Here is a 21507-nt window from a genome sequence, read left to right as displayed (position 1 = left end):
TGAATGTTAAACAAGGCAAAATTAAAACCTACCTGATATGTTTCATATTTAGATATTATATAAATTTTTAATGGAATATGTGGATTTATTTTGGACTTTAGCATTACTGGAGGTGAATTAAAGAAACTATTCTACAAATTGGCAAAAAGAAAAACATAAAACAAAACAAAAAAAAGAAACAAACATGGGATCTGAAATTCCTATTAGGAATGTTTACAAGTTGAAGTAGTGAAACTCCTGCCTAACAGTGACTTGAATAAGTAGAGGTTTATCTTCTCTTTCATGATGACAAATCTGGAGATAGAGGCTCTTGGAATTGGTTTAGTGGTTCAGTATTAACAGGGTTGGCATCTCTGTAATCCTCTAGGCCTTTTCCATGTGGTGACAAGATGGCTGCCACAGCTGTAGGCGTCAAATCTGCATTCAAGGCAGGAAGAAAGGGAGAAAAGTCATGTCATTCATGACTGTCTCTTTTGATTAAGAAAACAAAAGTTTTCCCAGAAATCTCCTGAAACAACTTCTGCTTATATATACTTGGATAGAACATTATCTCATGGCCATCTCTTACTACAAGGAAAACTGAAAAACTGAATATTTCACTTTTCTAGCCATAGTAGTAGAAGGTAGTATGAGAGAAGGGAGAGAGAAATGGCTCTTGGATATGCCAACTACTTGTATTTGCCATTGAATCATATGGTTGTTGTAGCATTAAATTAAATGTTTGGAAAACACTTAGCAGAGAGTCTGACTTAGAGTAAGAAGATATAGCAATTTTTATCATTCTCAGTAACGTGTTTTATCATTATCAATAAGTGGCCATTAGCTTGGCAATCTTACATCTCTTTGTTTATTTCCTACGCTCTCATCACATGCTATAAACCCACTAGAAATAAAGTATCTTACCTTTATTTTAGAACTTTAAAACCTATAACTTTCTCACATTAAATTTCCACACCTATGCCTTTATGTGGGTTGATGGATTTACGATAAAAACAAATCATTTCTGTTTTCTGATTCTGTATTCTCTATTCCCACAGAAATATGGAGGAAAAATAGTTATTTGAAGACAATCAAATTGCTCAAAACTTTCTGTGCCCAACAACTTCATTTGATTTGTGATAAAAGAAAAAACCAAGATTCTGAGAGGCTGAGCAAGAAGCAAATGACCTCGCCTCTTCAATGGCCCAGATTTCCTTTCTGTAAAGAAAAATCGATGATTTCCAATCCCTCAGTGCAAAGACATATGATAAGCATATCATACTAATGTTGATACAGTACTGTCCTTAGGAAAGGTATGGAAAACTTGTCAAGGAGTGGAGGGTCCCTTTAAAATGACCTGAACTTTGACTGATAACGACAAGAAATAGATTGGTTCTAGTTGTTATTAAGCTGATCTTTATTTAAAACTCAAAAAGAAAAAAAAAATGTAGCAGCAAGGAATTGCATATACTCCAAGTTTTTTTGTTTTTTTGATTTATTTCCTCAAAGACCTTTAGGATATTTTTTCCTCTGATTAAGCCTAATCTCTTTTAGAAGTGTCCCTTCAAGTTTTAAGACTTCCTTTAGGTAGAAGGCATATTGGAAAACTGCAAAAATTTGACCTGGAAGTTGAATAGTAATTTTAGATAACTGGTATACTGCACTGGAAATGCAAGTAATGGTAATAACAGAGAGACATTTCAGTACGTAATGAAGCATTTAATTTCAATTTATTGAGGGAAAGAGACAAATGGAGAAAATTACTGTGTTTAGCAAATCAACAGATTCAGGCAAAAAGGTGGATTTATATGTTTTCAGAAAGATTTTCAGACTGTAACAAGGTGTATCAATAATCTATTGCCATAATAATACTGTGTAATAACTCAGCTCAAAACAAAGATGTTTAAAACACACATTTATTATTTCTCATAAGTCTGTGGGTTGGCTGCTGGTTTTACTGATAGAGGCTGGGTTGATCTGAGGGGGGCTGGCTCATGCATCTCTGGTCAGCTGGCAGGTAAGCAGAGGGCTGTCTTAACTAGGATGACTTTAGCTTGGACAGTTTGGGTTTAGTCCATATGTTTCTCTTATCTTTTCATCAGACTAGCCTAGGAATGTTCATCTGGTAGTGGTAAGGGTCCAAGAGTAAGCCAGCCCCTCAGTCACACCAGAGAACAGCAGAAACGTACATGTCCTCAAGTCTCTGCTTGCAACATGTGGGCTAGTATCCCATTGGCTAAAATAAGTTAGTTGGCCACAGCGGGAGACAGAGTGGGAGAGGACCACACAGTTAAGGGCCACAGTGTAGGGAGGCATTATTTGGGACCATTAATATAACCAATCTACCATACTAGGCTTGGTTTTGTTTTGTTTGAAGAGTGTAACAAGAACAATCTCTGTTCTCTGAGTACTTCAGGTAACTTTGGTTGTATTGTTACTAATTGGCTGCAGAATTATCAAACTAGCTTATGTGTAAACTGGTTTGCTTGTGTCTTGGGATGGTAATTATGATATTTTCAGACCTGCTACCAATTTTCTTTTTATTGTTTTGAGAACTTTTATGAATATTGCAATTAATTGACCACATCTCCACAATATAAGCCTTTATATTACTTCCCAACAGATCAAGACTCCTATTTCTCTCAGCTAGCACTTATTATCCTTGATTAAAGGAAAGCTCTATCCATGAGATAAAAAAATTCTTTCAAGTATTTCTAGAACTAAATTAGGCTAGACAAGAGGAGAAAATGTTTCAACTAATTGGGATAAATTCCATATTGCTGTAATGTGCCACTATGATACTCGCCAAATAGTCCTAGATTTAGGATGATGTGTATATTGCTTTGAGCCATTGGAAAACTTTGCCCTGTAAGCACTCAGAGATGTGACTTTGTCATAATTGCTTAAATATCTGTTTGTAGTTACAAAAAGTCACCGTCACTATTAGAAAAAGTCACCTTATTGCCTTAAACTTTCTTTAACTTTGAAAAATTGTCTTATATAGGCAGATGCTGACTGGCAAACACAGAATCTCTCATTTTGCAGCTGAAGAAATGGGTGGGGTGTTTTCCTAAGGCAGCTTGAGTTTCCAAGGCATATGTCGAAAATTACATATGCCTCTGACCCACACTTAATTATTACTAACTTATTCTAACCTTGCCACTATAAAGTGGAAAAGCCCAGAGCAAAATTTCAACATAAAAAATTCAACTTAAATGCATAAGGGAATAAAAGTGAAGAACCACAGCAACTGTTTTCTAAGATGTAAAGAAAATGCAAATGAGCACTGTTTGTGAGCTTATGAAAGAAGATAAAGCAGCCATCTGTTAAAATAACTCAAAAGCAAAAATTTGGTTAGTTATTGACTGGTCTTAATAAGCTTTAATGTTGTTAGTTCACCTGCAAAGAATTTCAATCTGACGTCGACTCTTCATTGTTTTTCAATCAGCATTCCACGATCAGTGTCAGATCACCATAGCCCGTGCACAGCAGCAGATGGACCAGATGCTGAACATTAAATTAGCAAAATAACAAGGCAAAATTCTCCTTGCAAGCTTTGATTCCCTCCTGCCTTCCTCCTACACATAAAAATTGGAGACAAAAAAGAGAGTGAGAAGGATTGGGGCACACTGCAGTTATATGGCACTGGGTCCTTGCTAATGTATTTAACCTTGTTTTGTTTATGTATTGACTTCTGTTCTAGCATGGTATGTGGTCAATAGCTGGCAGTAGATGTCTCTATCACTTCTCTAAAGGTTATTTATACTTTCTCAAGACAAGATCACTTGACAAATAACTCAATTCATAACTCAGTTGCTGCTGCTTCTATTTAAAAGAGATTTTTCTGGATTCTCTCTTTTCTATTCTACCTTCTCCACAATATACATATCTGTCTCTTTTCAAAATGGCTGTTGACCTAGTTACAGACACGGTCAGGAAAGAAAGTTGTTAGTCTTTTTTTTTAAAAAAATAATTAATTAATTAACTTTCGGTTCTGCGTTGGGTCTTCGTTGCTGTGTGCGGGCTTTCTCTAGTTGCGATGAACGGGAGCTACTCTTCATTGTGGTGTGCTGGCTTCTCATTGTGGTGGCTTCTCTTGTTGTGCAGCACGGGCTCTAGGCGTGCGGGCTTCAGTAGCTGTAGCATGCAGGCTCAGTAGTTGTGTCGCACGGGCTTAGTGGCTCCGCGGCATGTGGGATCTTCCCAGACCAGGGCTCGAACCCGTGTCCCCTGCATTGGCAGGCAGATTATAACCATGCACCACCAGGGAAGCCCAGAAAGTTGTTAGTCTTTTATGAGTGGCAAATAGCTTATGTGTGCAGATACTGAGAAGTCAAGTCTTTCATTCCAACTCAGCCATCCTACCCTCAGAAGCTGATCAACCTAATCCTTATACTAAATGGTTGAAGTTCAGCTACTTTCCCATTGTTAATGAGTATACTCTGTTGAAAATAACAAAACAGGGGCAGAAATATACATTTTACGATTCCCAGAGCAGTTATAGCTTGTCCTAAAGAAAACAAGTCTTCTACATGTTCCTAGATCACTTAGCAGCAGGTGGACCCCAAGTTAGTTAAAATTCTATCTTGACTTGACAAATCTCACAAAAATTACAGCAGTCAAAAGCCAACTTTTCCCAAGAAAGATTGTTGTGCATTTATAGGCACTGCATTATTTATTATTTATGGCAAATTATAAGAAAAGTTGTAGTTGCATGGGTGATTGCAGTTGAAGTAAATTTTATTGCTGCATTTTGAAACATAAACAAAAACAATTAAATATTTAAAATAATAATAACACCATTGGATATATGTTTTTACTGTTACAGTAAGTGCAGAACAGATCATTTATAGTATTGTTACTGAGAATACATGTTACTATTTTAACTAAAATTTGATTAGTATCTTAAAAATGGAATACACATTGCTACTGTAAAGTGGACATGGAGATAAGACTGAGTTTATAGCACTCTTTAAAAAAATGCTAGGATTGTTTCCCGTGCTACTGATGGCAACATGACAGGTGGAAACTCTAGAAGATAAAACTTTCTAAAGTATAAAATATGAGACTATTTAAGAGGGCAATAAAGTATCTAATCTTTCTGAGCAGCCTAGATGAAGCCATAGCCTGAAGACACCTGTATTTGGAGCACTGCTTGTGTTACATTAAGATGTGCTAGGTTCCCCACACAGGGGCTCTGTGGGTTGTGGGAGGTCCCTCCAGTGCTGGAGAGCAAGAAGGATCTGCTTAACTGTTGGCTTGTAAGAAAAGTGCATGGGTTCAGTTTCATGATTATAATGGATAAATTTTTTCTATGGAAATAAAAATATGAAAATATGAATGTAATTGGCAGGAGTGTTATCATGCTTTTCTAAACAAAATTCTGAAAGCAATATTGAATGAATTTCTTTGAAGTCAGTGACATTCACAAAGACAACTTTATGAACTCCAAGTATTCTCTGATGATGTCTTCATTCTCTAGAACAGAGGGCAGCAAACTATAGCCCACAGGTCAAATCTGGCTCATTGCCTGTTTTTGTTTTGTTTTGTTTTATTACAGCAATTTTAGGTTCACAGAAAAATTGAACAGAAAGTAGAGAGTTCCCAGCAGAAAGTGTGCTCTCACCCCACCCACAGTTTCCCCTATTATTAACATCTTGCATTAGTGTGGTACATTTGTTAAAATTGAGTAACCGATATTGATACATTTGTATTAACTAAAGTCCAAAGTTTACATTAGGGTTCACTCTTCGCATTGTACATTCTGTGAGTTTTGCCAAATGCATAATGTCGTGTATCCACCATTACCTATCATAGGGAAGAGTTAGTTCCACTGCCCTAAAAATCCCCTGTGAGTATTCTAATCAACAAAACACATAAATTTTCAACTCTTCTGAGTAAATTCCAAGGAGCATCATTGCTGGAACGTGTGGCAAGACTATGTTTACTTTTGTAAGAAACCACTAAACTGTCTTCCAAAGTGGCTACCATTTTGCATTCCCACCAACAATGAACGAGAGTTCTTATTGCTTCACATCCTTGCCAGAAGTTGGTGTTGCCAGTGTGTTGGATTTTGGCCATTCTAATAGGTGTTGGTAGTTACCTGTTTTCATTAATAAAATTGTATTGGAATATAGATGTGCTTGTTCCTTTACCTGTGGTCTGTGGCTGCTTTCATGCTACATTGGCAGAGTTCAGTAGTTGTGACAGACACCATATGGCTCACAAAGCCTAAACTATTAACTATCTGGCTTTTTATGGAAAAAGTTTGTGGAGACTTGCTTTAGAATTTGTTTTTTCAGTGCATTCCTTGATGACTGTTTTAGAATTTATACAGGTCCATCCTACAAAGAACTTGGCAAAAATGAGACTTTTGTGTTCCTCTCTTTGTTGGACAAAACACCTTTTGGGGGACATTATATAAACAGAGGTTGCCCCAGACCAATATAAACTGTATAACTACAAATAGAATAATCTTGAAACCATAGATGACCTTCATAGGATGCATATATATGAAAGTGTATGTATATATGTGTACATATGTGTAAGTATTTACTAATTAAGAATAGTTTTCATGATTGAAAAATCCCACTTGTGGTCAGGTTTGCTTCTCCTTCCCAACCTTCTTATTATACTTGGCAATAAAACAGAATGCACTACTTATACACACCATGACGTGGATTATCTTGAAAGATGCCAGATAGAAAAGAATGCATGGTTTTCATATGTGCTTAGTATCAATATTAATATAATTATCACAAAAGATGGAAATTGGTTGCTTGCAAAAGAACGTGCTTGGAATGAATTTGAAGATGTAAGTTATCATGGCATGGAGAGAAAGACTAGTTTCTCCTCATGGATTCAATGTGAGCTATCTATTGGTCACAGTGTCCCCTGGAGCAGTGTTTTCCAAATCTGGTCGCTACAGATTTCCAAACCTGACTCCCTTCTGCCTGATTTATAATCTGAATTATGGGTCACCCAAGGTGACTCTGATAGAGTTGTCAGAGACTCCACAAAATATGACCCTTATTTTTTTAACTCTACCAAGTATCTAAGAAATGATTTACAAATTGAGAACCAGTGTTCTTCATGCAAGTGATGCTTGGGGAAATTAGTCTATTTTGATTGGTAATTTGTCCAACATCATTAAATGAAATTTCTTTTGATGATGTGTGCATGCCTAATCTCCTTCAGAAATATTTTATCATTTGAAATAGGAAGGTGGAACTCCAAATCACCCTAAACACGATTTTGCTAATGAAGTAGCCAAAATTCTGATTCACCTCTCATCCCATGTCACTCAGCCACCTGTCTTAGTTTTCTGATTACATGGTGCAGGCTGGGCACAGAGATAATGCCTTTACAAACTGTTACTGCCACGAAAATTGTCAACAACTGCGTGAGGTTGAACAGCTGAGTCAGTATAGCCATCTTTGTTTAGCAAAGCACTGCACCCTGTATGCTCACAGTGCTTTTTTTATCTTTCAAGTTGAAACATCCAACTCATCCTAAAGCATTCATTCTGTAATTTCTGATCAGAAACCTATGAAAGTTAGGTGATGTGCTGAGAAGAGAACAGCAGATCTGCCCTCTGGGGTGGTCGAATCTATCTAGTGTTAAATTAATTAAACAACGAGGCCCTTAGACTGCGGAGGCGCTAATGCTGTGGCCTACGTGAGCAAACCAAAATCTAAGCCTGCAAATGCTTTAGGGTTCCAAAATCAATACACTGAGGACAACCAATCACAAACAGCCAACTAGGCTTTAAGCTATAGCCAAGTTATGCTTTCCTTTCTCGGCTTCTGCACTTTCTCTAGACACGTCTCCCCCCGTTCTTCTCGGCAGAGCCCTCTGAAACACTGAAGGTTTGCCACTGCCTGGTTCCAATTGATTTTTGCTCAAATAAACTTAAAATTTTTAATATGACTCAGTTTATCTCAACATGATATATAGTAAAAAAAAAAAGTCATACATTTTCTCTCTTGACTTCTTCCTCTTTAAAATCTTTTGATGTCACATTATTACGGATTAATTACGAGCATGTGAGTAAAAGCACGCTAAAGGGAGAGAGACACATCCAACTCACCTTTTCACCTCCCTCGTCTGGTTTGGCATATCTTGCCTGGAGTATTATGGGAGATTCCCTACTGCTCTTCCACTCTGCAGTCTAGCCTCCCTCCAGTTCACTGTGGATTTTTGTTGTGTTATTCTTCCTAAACAGTATGTGTTATCTACTTTTGAAGCTTCCTAGTTTCGGACAGGGCAGTGTTTACAATCATTTACTTAGCATTTAAAGCCCCTTACAACTGGGTCCATTATGAACCTCCTTCAGTCAATCTGAATGTATGGCTGCTTCTCTGTGCAAAGTAATTTTTACTCTGTACGTGCTATTTCATCTGCCTGGAATGCATTTCTTACCCACCATTTCTACTGGCCTGGAATGCATTTTATTTATTTTATTTTATTTTTTTACCCGTCATTTTCATTATAGACTTTCTATTTCTTTTTTTAAAGCGCAGCTGAAATGTTAACATCATCTGGATTTTGCTAACCTCTCTGACCCAGTGGTAATACTTTTTCCTTTGTGCGCCTATAACATCCTGTTATTTCAGAAACCATCTTTGACACTTATGCTTCCTCTTAGTGTAGATATTTATATACTTGATTTTATATGTTAAGGTATGTATTTCGTTCATATTTTAATGTTTTTGATATTGGGTTTATCTTAAAAACTCTATGTATATTTATTGATTTTCTTTTTTCCTATAAAATTATTATTTTGATTTAACTCCAATTGATGGTGTCTTATGTTCAGTGAAATAGACACTATGCCTTGTGTCCGTTTGCTATAACGTGGGTTTCTTGGGTGACAAGGACCATGTGTTACGCAATTTTCTATTTTCCACAGCTCCTTGCACATAATAGGTAATCAATAAATGCTTTTTAAAGGAATGAAATACACAAAATGATATAAAAATGAAAGATAACAATATACTGTTCCTTGGCTGTGTGTGAAATGAGATTCTGCACTTTGAAGCTTCTCTGGGTGTTCAAGTCATAAATCCTTCTCCAATATTTATATCATTTATACCTATTGTACACCTGTCATGATATACTGGGAGAGACAAAATGTACTTTGCCTCTCATGACGTTTTAAGCATGATCTGTTTATTTTTTCTCCAGTCCAGCTACTGTAATAATTTTTATGCCACACTGCTTAAGTAGGCAATAATACCTTTTGCTTTGCTTTATTTTGTTTCAGTAATCTTGCTCAGCCAGCAGGGAGGCCTATTAGTAGCTTTCTTGGAATCTATTTACAATAAATCCTTTCTATTTACTGTGTATAGCTCTTTGCCAAAAGTCATCCAAGCAGTTTTGATGCTTCTTCCTGGCCCTAAGTTGGAAGAAACATCAATTCAAATTGCTTCAAATAGATTTCCAATTATTTCTGTGCTTAGAGCATTGAGAGATTTACCCTGAAAATTTACTATCCTTCTGTTTTGTACTTTAAGTTTTTTCTTCCATTTTTTAAAAAAGGCACTGAAATGTATCAGAAATTATCTTCACTTGATCTTTGAACCAAAGCATCTCTTCATTATTCTTCTTTCCCTCCTTGGATTGTTATTCTGAGTTTTTTAAGGATAAAGACAAAATAAAAAATAAGAAGCCTAACCCATGCAATGACTTTCATTTTTTATTATGTGTTCCTAATCCCTGTCTGAATAACAAAAATAATTATAGCAGCTAACATTTTATGTTTACCTTTTGCTATGTACTGTGGGAAGCATTTTATGTCAATTATCTTAGTTAATTTTTAAAAAAAATTTTTCGAGAAGAGGGCTTTTTTTTTAATTTTTATTTTTAAAAGAGAGACTTTTTTTTTTTTTTTGCTGCATTGGGTCTTCATTGGTGCGCACGGGCTTTCTGTAGTTGTGGCTACTCTTCGTTGTGGTGTGTGGGCTGCTCATTGCCATGGCTTCTCTTGTTGCGGAGCATGAGCTCTAAGTGCACAGGCTTCAGTAGTTGTGGCATGCAGGCTCAGTATTTGTGGCTCGTGGGCTCAGTAGTTGTGGCTTGTGGGCTCTAGAGTGCAGGCTCAGTAGTTGTGGCACACGGGCTTAGTTGCTCCACAGCATGTGGGCTCTGGGACAGGGCTTGAACCCATGTCCCCTGCATTGGCAGGCAGATTCTTAACCACTGCGCCACCAGGGGAGTACCTATCTTAATTTTTACAGTAAACTTAGGAGGAAGAATTGTTATTATTCCTGTCAAATGTAAGGCAGATGATAAAATTTCTTTTCTCAAAATCCTCTAATAGCTTTTTTATTCTCTTTAGGGTCCTTGCTATGAACTAACAGGTCTGTTCCCCAGCTCTGACCCCCTTTACTTCTTGACTTCCTCTTCTGACACTCTACCCTTCATCTCTCTGCTTTTGCTCTCTTTTGCTACCTTTTCTTGTCAGGCATAGTCTTGCCTCAGGGCCTTTGCACTTGCCACTCATGAAATGCTGTTTCTTTCCATGGATATCCACACTTGTTCCCTCACTTTCTTCAGGTTATCATCAAGGTCATCTTCTTGGTGACATCTTACCTGTCCCACTCTAAAATATCTATCAAACACCTATGTAATACTCCTCCAGTTTTGCCTCTTTCATTTCAAAGTGTGAAGGCAGAGATTGTAGCCTCTTTTGTGAACTTCTGTGTTTTCAAACCCTAGAGCAGTGTCTGACACGTAACAGGAACACAGTAAATATGTGTTGAATGTATAAATATGAATTAGAGACATTAGATAATTTAAATTATTTTAACTAGTAATTAGTGGAGCTAAGGTTCCACATAGATCGTTTTATTTTTTCACATTCAGCTTTTGAATATACTTCAGGAATTTGTTGTATAAAAAGTGGAAGGTTGTCTGTAGCTTCTCCATAAGTAATTCTTCTACGTTATATTGTTTGACAAAATAGACCAAGACTCTCTGTTCAGAGTTGACTTAGATTCCTAAATGTCTTTCGGAAGCATTTTTAGATACATCATGCACACAAGTTGTCTTCTTTGAATTTATTTTTTAACTGAAATGTGTCCATAAACTTCTCATCTCTGAACTGCCAAATTATACCACAGTCTGTTGATCAAGATTGATTCTGAGCATGTGGGACACATTTTAAACAAGAAAGAATCTTGTTTGTCATTTGTAATGTGATAGCTAATGCACTGGAAACAGATTGCATAGACATTAAACTTCTGTCCACACATCTATGTTCAACAACTCAAACAATAAATATTTGCCTTGATGATTGCTTTCGCTGGAGAGATGCAAACTGCCATGGCTTCAATTTTTTTTGTATTCCTGTTCTTTTCTAAAGAAACTTTGACTTGAATATAAACACTGGCAAGGAAAATGTATCATTTTTAATACACATTTTGAGAGACTAGTTTGGTGATACGCTTCCGGAACAAAAGCTAGAGTATAATCAGTCTACTAATAGGAGCAGAAAGTCAGTTCTTAAAATGACTCTACAGCCACCTTGTTAATGTTGAGGATGATTTGAGCTGACTGATTATATTGCTGCTTTCTTCTTATAAGAGATCTCAGTGCATGAAGTGGTTGTATATGTAATTTAGGTTTCCATGATTTCCAGCAACCTAATGATACACAGAAAGTTGAAATAAAATTCCCACTTTTTCCCAGACAAAATAGGCACATTTTCACTCTTTGAACATCTGTCTTTTAAAGACAGAAGGGTATTGTGGTTGATGGAAAGATGATAGTTTAATGCCTCTTTGGTGATTTGCTTTTCTAATAAATTACTTCAAAGTTGTCCTGCTAGTGCTCTGGGGACCCAGCAACATTATTGTATATAGTTTCAGGATAGAAAGAGGGTAGGAAAGGCAGCTTAGCCTAGAGGCAGCTTAAGCTATAGTACTTCAGACAATACTATACTATACTAAACTATACTCTACTATACTATACCATACTATACTTTAAACTTATACTTCCAGACAAGTATTTTAGTGGTTTATATTTGAATCACAGCTCTGTAATTCAACAACGCTTTATAAAATCCCACTTCCTCTCTCATTTCTTAATATACCATAGTATCCCTGAATGTTTCATTCTCTCGCTTTATTTCCTGTCTTACCAAGCCCCAAACCATGTGTCCGTTGTTCTTGGAAGCATCCTGATTCCTCCAATCAGATATCACCATACCTGTTCTCCAAAGTCAGGATGATAATATCCTGGGGACTGGGTTTTCAAGAGAGCAGAGAAGAAGGAAGAGAAAGAGAATGAGCAAATTCTTTATAACTGGAGGTGATGTAAGAAGGCTAGGATCAGTCAAATGTTAAATTTCTTTTGTCTCCATCAGAATATTTTTACCTAAGATCAGGTCTATTAATGTGAAGGGCTCCACAATGGTCAGGTAAAAGTAGCATGCCTGTAACCTACAGTGTGTTCATGAGTGATTCAGAGATATGAAAATAGACATTTGGGAAGGTATAATTTTGACTTTAACACAGGAGAACTAAGATATTACAACAGTAATTAATTCTTTAGTCATTCTGAATATAACATTTTAAGTTTGCCTTTGGTTTGGACTTTATAATGAAAACATAATTGGGATCATGGACGTTTCCCTTTCTTCCTTTTGGAGAATGTCCACCCCCCTTTCTATCATTATCTCCAAGCTCCTATAAGACAGTACATGTGGAGTTTTTGATCACGCGGGCTTCCTTCCTAACTTGATGAGCTGAAACGGGATGACGTTTTAGTTTTCCTTCTAACTAGTCTTGAGCTAGTTATAGTGGATTAACTTCCTCTTTCTTAGTCTTTAAGGCTTGCCTGATTCATCTTGGTTCTCACTATACATTTACAGATACATAGTGAACTCCTACTATGTTCCAACTATTGTGTTAGGTACAGGTTATATCCATGATGTGTCCCTGCCACAATTTTGCTTTCAGACTTAGAACTAGTGTTCAGCAGAATGAACCCTTAACTCATGTCTACCCTGCTAAAATATGCTTGTCTAAATCTTTATCATCAAAATTCTCCTGAGAGTAGGGAAAATGGTAATCAAAGGGCTAATCTTCTTCCTTCCGTTTCCCCATCCTATAATATCTTCATTTGAGCGAAAGGTTTCTGTCATGTTCTTTGCTCCCAGGGCGGGTATCAAGTTTCACCTCTGTATTTGTTTTTCTTTTGGAAGTGGGTATTGCTTTCTTGATTGCATATACAAGACTCCTGCCCAGTTTGTTCCTAATTTGGGGCAGAGAGCATGACTGTATATTTAAGTGGGGTGGTGAAGGACAAAATCGTAACTGACTTGCACAATGAGATCAATCTGTTTCTAGTAGTCAGTCTTAGTTTGGGTCCCCCCAGGAGCAGATCTTGAGACTATAGAAGGACTTAAGTGCAAGTAGTTAGCTTGGCAGGTGTAGGAAACATGAGTAGGGGAGTGGGGAAGAGACACAAGGAAGGTGGGGTAGCCAGTGTGCGAAGAACTATCAATGCAGCCACTGCTATTTGTAACTAGATCTTAACACCTCTGGGAAGTTCTGAAAAAATGGTGTAAAACATACACCTTGCCTGTGGGGTGAGCAAGCTGGGCATTTACCAAGCAACTCCATTCAGCCCTTGGTTTAGACTGCTCCCTGGGGTAGAGGTGTTAGTTCCCTCCACCGCAGGTCTGCTGGGTGCAAGGTGTGGCAGCCTTCCGAGTCTTCAAAGGCTCCTGGGCAAAGAGATGCAGATTCTGGCCGTTGGTATTTGTACAGGAGCAAACTGAAGTAACAAGATCAGAGGGATGTGGGCAGGGAACCAGCAACATCTGCTCTAGACTGATAGTCCACAATTTTTATTTTCATGATTTCCAGTTATTTGGCACACGTAAAATGCTTAGCACTTATTTCTCAGCCCATTTAAAGTACTCAAAAGTTTACTTTCTTCTTATTCTTTTGGATAAATAAAATTTCTGCATCATGAAATAACTTGACATGACTAATCTTCATACCTGAACACTTAATTTATCAATGACAGGATTAGTGCAAAACTAGTCTTATCAAGTAATACTTAAGGGTGTTGTATATTTGATCAAAACTATTTTGGTAAGTTCTATTATAGCCCTGCTATTTGTGATTGGAATTTCTTCATACATTTTTAATGCTTAGAATAGACACATGTTAACCTGCCTGTAGAATTTTAAAATGCTAGAGCTAAAAATAAACATACAGATTATATAATCAGGGCTCTTGCCACCTGGTAGCTATTCAGCAGATGAGGAAACTAAGGGTCAGCGAGAACCACTTGCCTAAAGCTCTGAAAATAGTCTTTTCTTTCTATAACCCTGCATAAAACTGGAGAGAACTCTAGATACAGGGTAAAATGTTTTGTCTTCCTGGGACTGAGGATTAGATTATAAACTTCTAGAACTAATGTGGAAGTCTCTGCATTTAGAGTTGTTGGCTATGTCTTGGAACTTAAACCACTTGTTCCTGGGGTTTCTTTTCTCCTTGAGGTGGAGATACAACAGTGATAGGGTTTCCTTATCTTTGTGGATCATACATATGGCTCAGATGGGGTACTTATTATTTTTTTAAACATAGGCTTGACTTTCAACATCTGCATACTCCTTGCACCCAGTCTGTTGGCCTCATTTTATGTTTAACACTGTGCTTTGATGCTTGACTTCTTATTAATTTTACTTCCAGAAAATTCCCTGGACTGGCTTCTATTATAAAGGCTTTTTATTAAAACTGAGAAGAGTAAAGTGTATAAGCAAGTGGGAATACTTTAAATTCTCTCCATCTTGATTCCTACTAGATATTTAAGATTTATAATAAAGCAAAATACATTGAATGCCCAGACATTTAAATATGGACTTTCTTTTGCTTTTACTCATTGTTGCATGCTTCTCAGTATTGAGGCTACAGAAACTGTGAAATTTTTCTTGGGAATTCTTAAAGGGCTATCAAAATTATTAAATAAAACAAATTCCCTTAGGTGATAATGAATTTTTAACTAACTGTTCTTTTGTAAAGATGATTCTAAATTAAAAGGTATTGTCAAATAGAGTAATCCAAAAATTAAAAGGTGATCAAAAAGAATCTCAACTACATGGAAACTAAGAAATTCACTCCCAGGTTATTCTCAAATCCAAGAGAAGACAGTGAATATTGCAAATTCTTTAGAAAGCAATTTAATGAGACACATCACATACAAACCTACAGGCTATAGTACAAGTTGTAATCAGAGTCCTAATGCTTACCTTAGGAGAGAAAGCAAAAAATAAAAGAATTAAGAAGTTAGGAAAAAGAAAAATAAAGCAAGAAGAGGGACTTCCCTTGTGGCACAGTGGTTGAGAATCCGCCTGCAAGTGCAGGGGACACGGGTTCGATCCCTGCTCCAGGTAGAGCCCATATGCCGCGGAGCAAGTAAGCCCGTGCACCACAACTATTGAGCCTGTGCTCTAGAGCGCTTGAGCCACAACTACTGAGCCCGCACACCACAACTACTGAAGCTCATGCACCCTAGAGCCCACGTGCCACAACTACGGAGCCCACGTGCTGCAACTACTGAAGCCCGTGAGCCTAGAGCCCGTACTCCACAACAAGAGAAGCCACTGCAATGAGAAGCCTGTGCACTGCAGCAAAGAATATCTCCCGCTCACTGCAACGAGAGAAAGCCTGCATGCAGCAACGAAGACCCAACACAGCTAAAAATAAATAAAACTTAAAAGAAAAAGCAAGAAGAGACAAATAGAAATAAAAGATGTTATTTATAAAAAAGAAGGCAAAAATTTTAAAAATTCTAGAGAAGATAAATAAATACTAATCTGGTTCTTTGAAAATGACAGTAACATCATTACCCCTTAAAGTCTATTAAGGAAAATAATAGAGAGTAAAACTATTGAAAATGACCAAAGAGTAGCACATATTTATTTGTTGAATCATGAATTTATAGAGTGGGAACTATGTGCAGGGCATTGTACTGATAAACACCTTATTACATTTAATCTTCACAAAGACCCTTTTGTGATGGGCACTACTTTTATCCTCATTTTACCTGTGAAGAATCTGAGGTTTAGCAAGATTAGAGAAAGTAATGTGTGCAAGATTACACAGCTGGAAATCAAACCCAGGATAACAAATCCAGCACCTTCATTCCTAACCATTGGTTGGAGATGGCAGTTCTTATTTATTTATCTTTAGTTACAGTTCTAATGGAAAACCCCAGTGTGGGTTCTATAAATCACCCTTCTAAGAATTCTAGTGTGAAGTTTAAAGTACTTTTTAGTTAAAGAAAATTTCCAGGAAAAGTCCTATGGAATAGCATCAAACTTTTAAAAGTTTGTTGTTGCAAATGCATGGAAGTATCTTTTGAATAATCACCTACTACAAATGTGGGAAATTTAGTATCAGTTGTGGATAGTGAATCTGAACTCTTTCAGCCCCAAGGTTCTGTCCTTCCTCTGGTTAACATGACGAACTTTGTAGGAGGGACTACATTCTCTCACCTGTAGAGTCTGACCATGGCGATTACAGTAACATGAGTTCTTCAAAACTGGATTTCTTCCGCCCTCTACGGAAAAGTCTTTTTAGGACTAAGAAAAAACTAAGATTTAATGAGAACAGAAATCCCATGGCCATGGTTGAGACTTTAAAGTAGAAAGACTATTTACTAAAACTACATTATTTTTCTCTTCACACTTAAAATGCTCATTCCTTTAAACATGCACAGTTTCTGAATCTGTTCAACTGTCTGCTTATTTTCTTGTTAATGCAAACCATGAATATGTTATCTGAATCTAATTTAACAATTTGAACTTCCGTTAACACCACAAATAAAATTGATTCACTCTCTCAGCACAACGTATAAATCCTTTCAGGGTAAGGTGTGGTGCTTTAAGTTATACAGGTACAAATTTTTAATATTTAAATAAAAATATTCTCCTCGGTTCCAGCATTTCATACACTCTTTGATAAAAGAAAGGATGTTATGTTATGGAAATAAAGTCAAATAATTTTGGAAGGAACATAGGGTCTGTTCCTTGGTTGGGTGCCAGTGATAATCTGGCCTCAGTGAGGGGAAAGGTCCAAATATTTCCCTTGGAGGGTAGTAAACCATTTAGAGCAAAATAGTAAAATGCATTAATCAGTTATTAATAGGGTAGCAAATAGCATGGGTGTTAAATCAAGCATCTGATTAAGTAATAAATATTGAGTTAGCAAAAAATATTTAAGGAATCCTTTTAGAGAGAGACCTTCACTGTAATGTAAGCTACTTATGTCAAATCCTTGTCTTGATTTTCCTTATGCACTTGAAGTGCTTGGCAAGCACTGGCACATAGTATGTTCTCAAATACTTGGTTGAAGGAAAAAAAGCTTATTTTACTTATACTAGTGAAATATGTTAATGCAGAGCAAACATTTTAGATAAAATGCAGAAAGGATTTTCTCTCTTTGGGATCTGTTGAGAACCAAAGCATGTAATCAAATTAGTTGGGTATTTCTCAGGATGCTGAATGGCTCTGCAGAAAGGCACAGATGTAATCGTGGGTTAGAAATTCTTTGCAACAGTAATGAAGCCAATAAACTTGGAAGATTAAAAGAGATTGACTTCTAAGGAATTACAGTGGACTTTGTTAATTAAATTGTATGTCTAATCTTTTTTAAGTCTAGTGGCAAAAGGCTTCTTTTTATGAGACTGAGCTGGAAAATTCTCATTTAGACCACCATAACATATTAGATTATGAAATTATTTCTTTCAGGCTTGTGAGAATTTTAAATCTAGGTTCCTTTCAGTGGAATATAGGTTTTTAACGGGCAAGTAAACATTCTTCTTAATTTTCCAGCAATGTGCAAAAATCAAATCACTGGGGCATTAGTCATTACAGATTCATTTCAGTTATAACCCTAAAGTTGTCCCATGGAAGAAGAATGGGTGGATAGGAGAACTAAAATCGTAGAATTGTAAATGTCACATTGCAGGTGATTATAATTTAGTATATTTTTAGCTGAGTTCTCCATAATCAGAGCTCATCAGACTATTGACTATATTCAAGAGCTAAGTAATTAAAAGGAAGAAGTCAACATCACAAGTTAAATTTACCTAATCTCCATGATTATTCTGGCCCATGTTGTTAACTTTTGTGACTTCCTGGGATGTAACTTTTGGACCCTATAATCATGCACTTATGACTTGCTAGAGCTTTGCAAATACATGTATTTTCTAACAAACTTCAGATATAGATAAAACCAATCTCAAATGATAGTATTGGAGTATTTTGTCCTTGAAGGGAAAATCTTAGCCAAAAAATGTAATAATTCAACATTTAACTTAATTTGACTTTGAAAATGGTATTTCAATAAATGATTAAGGCTTTAAAGAAGAATGCATTGTTTCTCCACACTTAAAATTTAAAACACAATGGAAAGAAGGATTGGAATAAACTACCAATTGACAAAATTTTTAAATTCAGTAAACTGTGCATAGACTTGTATTATAGTTGTTGACATCTATATAGTTTGCTTACAGTGACTGTAACCTTTTCAGAGGGACCAATGGATAGGTCTTAACTTTAACTATAAAGGCAGTTTGGAGAAATAATCCAGAGAAATTGTTCTTTCGAGCCCCTTCATGCAAAATGCAAGAATCCTTGCTCTGATCCACCTACCTATTTAATAGTTTGCTTAGTAAAGGATTATACCAGAGTCATCACGAGCTAGGTCTTAAGGCCAATTAAGGCTTGGTGAAAGGAAGATGTAACCAATTGATGTCCACATAGCTTAGAGTCTATTTGATCTAGGTCAGGTGAAAATCTAGGCTCAATGACCATTTTTTCTTTAACTTATTATTTAAATGTCTTTTTTTTTTTTAATTAGGAAAGTAGTATATGCTCACTGTTTCCAGTGAAAAAGGAAGCAAAGATACATGAAGAGAGAGGTTATTCCTCTTTCCCTACTCCTTTCCTACCTTAAAAAATGTTATTGGCACAACTTTATGCTTTCCCATACAAAAGTATGAGTATATATCAAAAAAGTGTATGCTTTATAGTTGTTTGTTTTTATAAAAATGCATCACGTTAAATATATTACTGTAAATTTTAATTTTCTCATTTAACAATATGAATAGACTTCTCAAGACAAGTGATATAGATCTAACCATGTATCAGAAACACATGGATAACTTAAGACACAGATTACTGGGCCCCATCCTCACAGATTCCAATTCAGCAGACCTGGTGTGGGACCAGAGAACATGCTTTTCTATCAAGTTCCTGGGTGATGCTGAGGCTGCTGGTCCAAGGGCCACACTTGGAGAGTCATTGGCCTAATCTATTCTTTTTGATAGCTATGGACTGTTGCATGGAGTAGATGTACTGTGATTTATCCAACCATTTCCCTTGTTGGTGTCCCTTTATTTTTTCTTTTATTCTGCTACTATAAAATAGTGTTGCAATAGACATCTTTGTTCATAGAACACAGGGTTTTTATTTCTAATGGATAGATTTCCAAATCAAGATTAATAGGTCAATCCAAGAGGTCATTGCAATTCACAAATTATTTCCTATCAGAGGTTATATCTCCCTGTTTTTTCATCAGTGCTTTTTTCTCACTATATTATTATTTCTATATGAGATTAATGAAAAAATGACATCTTGTTGCTTTTACTTGCATTCCTTTAAACCCTAGAGAGGTTAAGAGAATTTTTGTGTATTTATTGACCATTAGAATTTCTTCTTCTGTCTTTGCCTTTTCATCCATTTTTCCTTCAGTTACTTCCCTTTTTCTTAATTATTTCTGGAGATCTTTTAATACAAGGACTATTAACCCTTTATCTAACATAGGCATTGAAAATATTTTCCTCAGTTTCTCATTTCTCTTTAATTCTGCTTATGGTATATTTGCCATGAAAGGTGTTTAATTTTTATATAATGAAATATTACATAAGGCTTTTAGGTCTCCTATCTTGCCGAGGGATAATCTTGTATAATGCAAGGTTGCACAAATACTCTTCTTAAATTTCTTGTAACGTTTTAACCATTATGTATTTTGCATTTAAAAACTTATTTCATCTGGAATTAATTTTAAAATAGCATGTGAAATTGGGGTACAAGTGGCAGGCCTTTCCCCACTTCAGGGACAGGGCATTTTTCTCCTCTGTGTAATTTCTTCCAGGCCTCTGGGTCAGTAGGACCACATGCAGCAAATGGACAGGGGCAGTCTTTCTGGAAGAGAAGCCCAGGCTTCTGCTTGCTGATTTCCTTCAAGAAACAAAGAAACCTGAGTCATCATTGGAGACCCCAAACATAGGTAAGCCCTTTCCCTTGGGTCTGATCCCTTGGCTTAGATCACAAAAGAGAATAGTTTACAGCTGATTCTTGGTCCCTAAAGACACCTTTGAAGTGTTATATGTCCTGCTCACCAGCCTCCCATCCCAATATGGTATTATTTAGAAAGGGTATTTAGAGTGAATCAGGAATCTCTGTTCAAGCTGCTCTCTTCTCAGAACACAAACATTACACAGTTAATACATGTTTATACTCATTGGGGGAAAATTAGTAAATAGAGATGAGCCAAAAGAAGGCAGGAAAAATCACCCATATTTCAACCATCGTGATATTCCTAGTCTTTTGATATATATCTTTTCAGATTATATAAATAAATAAATAACAGACAAACACATAAATTTTAAAATAGTACTTTCAATGCTTTTTTTTAATCTTCCCTATTTTTTGACATTTAGGTTGTTGCCAGTTCTTTGTTGTCATATATACAATGAGAGAAACATCACTTTAGTCACATTTTTGTGATGATTTATTATTGTTCCTTTAGTATAAATTTCTAGAATGGTGTATATTCATATTTAAGATGTATATTCATATTTAAAATGTTTCCAGTTTGCTCTTCAGGAAAATTCTGAAGTTTACACTCCCACCAGCCATGTACGAGAATGCCCATCAGTCCATATAACTCTACAGAAAAAAGTTTGTATGACCAAATGCAAACCCAGTTTCTGTTTAAAAACCATTTGTTCCTTCTATGGTAGATAGGTAGTTTATTTTTATTGTTTGGTCGCTCAGGATTGATTTTTCCTTTTATGTATAAAAAAGCATCACAATTTCCCGCTCTTGTATGTTTCACATTTGGGTAAACTACTTCCCCCTGCTCCAGGTCTGGGCTCGTATGAACACATCAATATACATATCCTCATCCTCTAAGACTGAGTAAGTAGTCCAAGCCAGGTTTGTATCAATTTTGGGATTTTACTACAATGAGAGAAAAGAAGTTCTCTCTCTGTTATTCTCCAGGATTTTGAAAACAACAAAGAAAATTATAGCAGAGAAATGGAGGGAGAAGGGGGAAATGGTGAAGAGAGAAAGAGGGGGACAGGAGGAGCAAGACAGAGTTAGCTGTGCCTGAAGCAAGAGCTTCTGCTGTACTTTACATCAACATGAGCCAATCACTTCCATTGGTGAGTCTACCTTTCCTCTTACTCCTTTTTAAAGGCACTGATCCAGCAATTTCT

Source organism: Globicephala melas, chromosome 3, assembly GCF_963455315.2.
Source record: "Globicephala melas chromosome 3, mGloMel1.2, whole genome shotgun sequence".
Classification (NCBI taxonomy): domain Eukaryota; kingdom Metazoa; phylum Chordata; class Mammalia; order Artiodactyla; family Delphinidae; genus Globicephala; species Globicephala melas.
The sequence above is the reverse complement of the archived record's forward strand: the minus strand, read 5'-3'. Positions refer to the sequence as shown.